The sequence below is a fragment of the Buceros rhinoceros genome, unplaced genomic scaffold (assembly GCF_000710305.1).
Source record: "Buceros rhinoceros silvestris isolate BGI_N320 unplaced genomic scaffold, ASM71030v1 scaffold5741, whole genome shotgun sequence".
Classification (NCBI taxonomy): domain Eukaryota; kingdom Metazoa; phylum Chordata; class Aves; order Bucerotiformes; family Bucerotidae; genus Buceros; species Buceros rhinoceros.
In genome coordinates, this window is record NW_010395901.1 from 48,614 (window position 1) to 54,613 (window position 6,000).

The 6,000-nt window shown below is 42.0% G+C and overlaps 1 protein-coding gene across 1 annotated transcript in view; it reads left to right on the top strand.

Moving 5' to 3' along the window:
- Nucleotides 1-6,000, top strand: part of SIAH3 (siah E3 ubiquitin protein ligase family member 3) — a 44,722-nt gene that overhangs the window by 37,072 nt on the left and 1,650 nt on the right. The window lies entirely within an intron of this gene.

The window sequence follows — 6,000 nt, forward strand, 5'->3', positions numbered from 1 at the left end:
GTCCCTGTGTGGTGGGTGTAAGTAATGTGGAGGTGGATGTTAGTGGGTGACAAAGCTTTTATGAGGCAGAAAGAAGCTGAGAATTAGAAAATGATTGGAGGCAGTTTCCATACAGATGAGAAGCAATCAGACCCTGAGAAGCCAAGGAAGAAGAGGAAGACAGTAAGAAAACCGAATAAACGGCACATTTCACTGGTGCAGAAGGTGCCGGTTCGTTCAACAAAATCCCTGAAAGTTGCCACGGAGCTCTCACTCAAAGCACCACACAGCTGCAGACCTGGGTCCTTCCTCACCTACAGAAATCTTCAGGCCAAAGCCAAAAGATCCACGGTTGTCAGGGCTCATTTCCAGGTTGCTCACTCACCTACAGGGTGACTGCATCCCTTGTTGTCCCCTGTCACACGTAGGGTGGTAGAGGACATGAGATAAATGACGGCATGTTAGCAGGGAGTTTCCTGTATCTGGGAGAAAGACCGCATTGCCCTGGAGAGCTGGACTCCTCTCATGCATCTGCCTGGAAAGCCCTGCATGATACTGGATAGTCATTTAGAGCAAGCAGTTCATGGATGGCTTCTAGTCAGTCAATCTCTGCACCCGAGTCGCTCAACCTAAAGTCTTAGACCTGATTTCTGGGTCACTTGTAGCTGCATCAGAGGTTAACGGCGGCTGGATTTTGAAAATACCAAGTGCTCTAGGAGGCAATTCTACCATGAAAAATCAGGGGCTGTGTGATATAAGCTGGGCAACAAAATACGGTCAATACACTTGGATCTTTAATCTCTCTATGACTAAACTCCTTGACCCTAAACTGGGAACTAAACTGTGCTTTAACTCAACATCACAGGTATCTGCTGACAGATGCCTGTGATACACAAACAGAGGCAGTTCCAGCAACAATCCTCATAGAAGAAAAAATGCACGATGCAATGAACTCTTCTCAGAGACAGTTTTGAAAAAAAAAATGCAGTCTCAAATTTTGGACTATTTTCACAAGGACAGCAAAAATAAGCTCATCATCAAAGTGCATGGGCTTCTCTTCCCCCACATCCCACCATTTTTTAAACAAAACAGTCTCAGAACTGTTTAATCTGGACAAAACTGTGTTTTTCCCCACTGCATTATTCTCAGAAACGTTTGAAACAAACATGTAAGTGTTATGAGTCTGTATATAAATATGTGTATGTGTGTTTACGTAAGGGTATATATAATTTAATATACATTTTAAAGTCAGCCTGAATCATGACTTATCCCAAACAACATAAGTTTCACAGTGTTGTACAAAACAGGAAACTGGATCTCGGAGTGGGCTCAGCTGTAGCAGGAGGCAGCGTTAGCACAGGTGGTGGATTTGAAACAGGGAGTGTGAGCACAGCCCCTCTCAACCCCTGGCTCCTACCGAAGGTCACAGCTGTTGAGAACATACATGGCTCCTGCCAAGCCTCCTGTAATGCTGAGGAGGAAAAGGTTTGGACCCACAGAAGGAGCAGATTTGGGAGGAGGATTAGACTGCAATGTCTCAGGGTGTGCTAAAGCTGAACTGATTGTAGAGAAGGGGCACTGTCTGCTGGTTTGCTTTGGCAGGCATGTTTGATGGGTTTATTTTAATCTCTGCTGTTTTCTGTGTGACCCTGCCCAAAAGCCCCACCATGATGGCCTTCAGAATACACCATTGACTCTCCCAAGCAAACATCCCAGCCCATGGCTGAATTAATGAGTGTTTGCAAAGTTGTAAGTGATCACTGGATAAAATGCGGTTGCACAGGTATAAAGTGTCTGGAAAAGGATGATTATCCATAGCATCTGCTTTGCTGTCAGAAATCCTTATCGACTGGGCAACAAACAAGTCCTTGTCCTCACTCCTTGAGATGTTTTCAGCACACGTTGGCACTGTTCACAAGCGTGTAAAAGGCTGATTTTTTGCATATTATGTACATTACTGTAAGTAAAAGTATGAATGAGGCATCCATGCTCCCAGTATAGCACTGGGAAACACTGGGAAATGCAGAAGGATGGCATTTAGCCTTCACACTGAAGACCTAAACAGAGTTTATTCTTCTAAAAGGCAGTGGTGCTGCTTGCCCTGCTTTTAATCCAGATCATCAGAGGCTGGGTCCTCTCCCACGGGGCAAGAGGATTGGATTCAACCCTCCCTCACTGTGGGGGGTTTGCAGTGAGCAAATTCCCTATTTTCAAGTCAGGACATTAATCGCAAGGCATTTGTAGCCACCTTTGCTCTCCCATTTGAAGCTGTGCCAATGTGCAGCAGAGAAGTAGGGCTTGAGGGATTGTGGTGTAGCCAGTGCCTGCACCCCACAGGGCTGGGAGCTCATCCAGCAGGGGAGCAGTGTGGGTTGCTGCCTCTGTTTCCACTGTTTTTGCTCTAGTTGTCCTAAAGCCTTTGGTAGTCAACAGACAAAAGTTTCCTCAGAGCCTGCGGAGCAATACCAAAGCCCTCTGTCTTGAGTGGGTACCTTAGCTTTGTAGCACCAAACTCAGAGGTATGCTGGTGTCTTCTCTCCCTCTTGGAGATCTTGGAGACCTCTAACTCCTGGATCTATCCTTCGACCTTCCCCTGGATTTTCTATCAAGTCACTGGTGACTGGAGGTGTAATGGTGTTAGGGAGCCGTGGATTTACACCCTCGTGTGAACAGGCATCCATTACTTTCTCCACGGCCTAAGTTGTCCCCAGCACAGCAGGAAAAGCCCATATGGGTACAACTCTCTCTTGACTGAAATAGGGGTGCTCTTCTGCTAAGAAGCAGAAGAAACAGAAGAAAGTCTAGAAAACAGCAAAGCCTTTGTGGGTCTGCCCTGAGAATGGGTTTGGTCCTGGCTGCATATAGAAAGCGGTGTCCAGGGGGATGTTCCTTCAGCATCTGTTGGGATGATTACACTCCGGGGCTCTGCATGGGCTATGAAAGGAGCTGGTGTTTTTCAGAGTTAGCCACCTACTCCTCAGATGTCAAAGTTAAAACAGATGAGTCACACCTAGAGCTGAGATTTTTTTTTTTTCATTTTTTAGCAGACAGTCTGAGAAAGCCCGGAGCAGGACCCAGAATCCGTGTCTCCCAACTCCAAATATAACTTCTTTTTTTTTTAAAAAAAAAAGCACAGTATGTTTATGAATTGCTCTTTGCCAGATTACCTGTTTGTAGAAAGAATTACACTGTAATAAGTTGCATTATTAAAAAGAAATTTTTCTTTGAGCAGCAGAGTGTGGTTTCCTGTGGTTTGGTCTCTTGCATGAGATTATCTTGCGACTAATGAGGAGCACTCTGGCTGAAGCCTTTTCTCCTGTTCATAAAGACACTGCCTCATGTGGGTTCTCTGGTGCTGTAATGCATTTGGGATCAAACATCCATTGTTTAGGTTCTCTCCTGCCTGACAGTGTAATATTGCCCACATGGCAACCTGTTCCTCACTGGAAATGCGAAAGAGTCATACTCCTCCACGCTGCTGCCTCTTCTCAAAAATCTGGCTTGAAAATCAAAGCCTTTGAGACTTCTGTCACACAGTTAAATTTGACTGGATTGGGCCAACAGGCTAAAAGATAATTGGGAATAATACTAGACTGACACAACAATACATAAACCTGATTTTATTATGTAATAGGGCAATAAATGATGGAAAGTAAATACTGAAGCAGATTAAACATGTTAAAAATGTTTGTAAATATTTATTCAAGCATTTAAATGCACTCAGGGTGACCATTTTAGGTCCATTTTGCATTTCAGTCTTAGAGGTTTGATTCACAGCCATATGAAAGACAAACAAGGGCACAGACACCCCAACAGTTACATTCATACCTCAAATGTAAAAGTAAAATAATAGTTTTCTGTGAGACCTTTTTTCACAGAGACAGAGAATTTTTAAACATTTCTTTCAGAATATTATGAAATTCAGAATTTGGAAACAGAAATGTTGAATAATTCAGAATCCAGATTTTGAAGATGATTCTCACCTAGTCAGAGAATAAAAATAGATCATGTGGTTTGTGCTGGATTTCCAGAATTTTCAATAAACCTGAACTGAACAAAGTCAGACCAAAAATCCTTTGCTGAAGCAATTCATGGAAATTTTTCAGAAAATGTGAGATGTGAAAGGAAATTCTCAATTATTGGCCCACCCCCCCAAAAACCAACCAACCAACCAACCAAAATTAAAAACCCCACAAATGAAAGAAAGAAGAACACACAATGAAGAAATTGCTCATTGTAGTTTATTTTTCCAGTTCCTGAGCCATAGAAACATGCTTGTCATAAAGTGATTTTTGGAGATACTTGTATTTATACCGTGGATAAAATTCAGATGGATGAGGTACCATTGCTCTCCATGCTTATCACATTAGGAGAATGCATTTCTAAATTCAATTACATCCTCAGTGGAAATGGTTTCTCTGACTCCAGTAATCTTTGGAGAAGAATTATACACTGTCTATAAAGCTTCACATTTCAAAACCTAATTTTGAATGTTATTCTAGAGGTTAATTTAAGATTCATCTTCCTAAAGAGGAGTTAAATAAAACTGATAGAAGGCTGGAACTTGTCAAGTGCTTGAGAGGTTTATCAGCATGTGAGTATGAGTTCATTAGTTTTAATTAGTATAATCACTAATGTTGCATTAACAGTTTGGTGAGAGAAAGTAATTGCTCACACCCACTGTATTAGATTGAGAGATTAGAATTCATTTTATGAGGCAATTATCATTTCAGGGATTTTTAAAAATGCTTTTACGATCTGCTATTGCAGTAGCCTCCTTCACCAAAAAGAGTTTAAATTAACCATAACTTTCATCCTAATGGGATGCAAAAATTAATGCAGAATTAAGTGTGAACCAGCAATCCCACCGCGATAAGCAGGCAGCTAAAGTCACAAACCTTGATTAGTTTATAATGACCTGTTTTATTTCCCAGACAATGATAGTCATTTATCTGTCCTCAATTCATTATCCTCTTGGAAAGCTTATATTCTTGAATATCATACAGCAAAACAAATAAAATATGAGAAGGGAAAAGTAGAATAGTACTATAGAAGCAATAATTCTCCAAAGAAAAAACTGTGAAGTTCAATGATAGGGCTTAAAGAGTCAATTATTCTTCATATCAAATGTCAGAGGAAGAAGGAACAGCTCTCTCTGACACCCAGTGTCAGGGGAAGAACCACAAATTTCACAGCAGCAGCAATCACAACCCTGCTCTGCCAGTCACATTCCTTGGCAGGTACTGACAAAACGAGAATGGAGATCCAGGACTTTGGCAATGAAGCCCTGATCATCTGAGAGCTGGGACAGTTGTTCCAAGACATTGCCTTCCAAAACATCCTGGAAAGGCAAAGTGCAAGTTCTGGTGGGAAAAACTGCTTACAGTAAGAATGCCTACTCTCACATCAACACTGTAATGGAAGCCATCATGGTATCCATAGAGAGATGAGACAACACACAATTTCCAACTTATCTGGCGCCTACTACACAGGATTATGCTTGACCTGGTTCAAGCACATCTCAAAAATAGCTGAATAAAGCTCAAATCTGCTATGACTTGGATGTGGCATGGAGAACAACTGTTAGATGTTAAAACCATACTGTTGTTCCTGTAATTTTGGGTACACATGTTAAAATCAGCAGACATGGGACAGTATTTGGGGAATTACATGAATCTTCCTAAAACATGTGTTTAAGCAAAATGGGCTTATAGATGTATGTACGCTTGAGTCTTATACTCCTTGTAAGCATCTCCAAAGAAGTTCAGAGAGAAACAATGTCCTCTTATGTTTAAGCATCTAAAATTTAGATCCATCTAGACAGATGAGATCTTAGCTTTAGTCTGGTGCCAGCCAGTGCCACCTTTAGGAGGTGAATTACTCCAGCTAATATCTGAATCCTCCACTGAGAAGGGCTGCCACCCTCCGTTGACTGCAGAGGCACTCCAAGATGACGAGGTTTCCTTGTGGGGTGGCTGAATCGGGTAGGGTGAATCATGACTGGCCTTTCTGTGGCTTAGG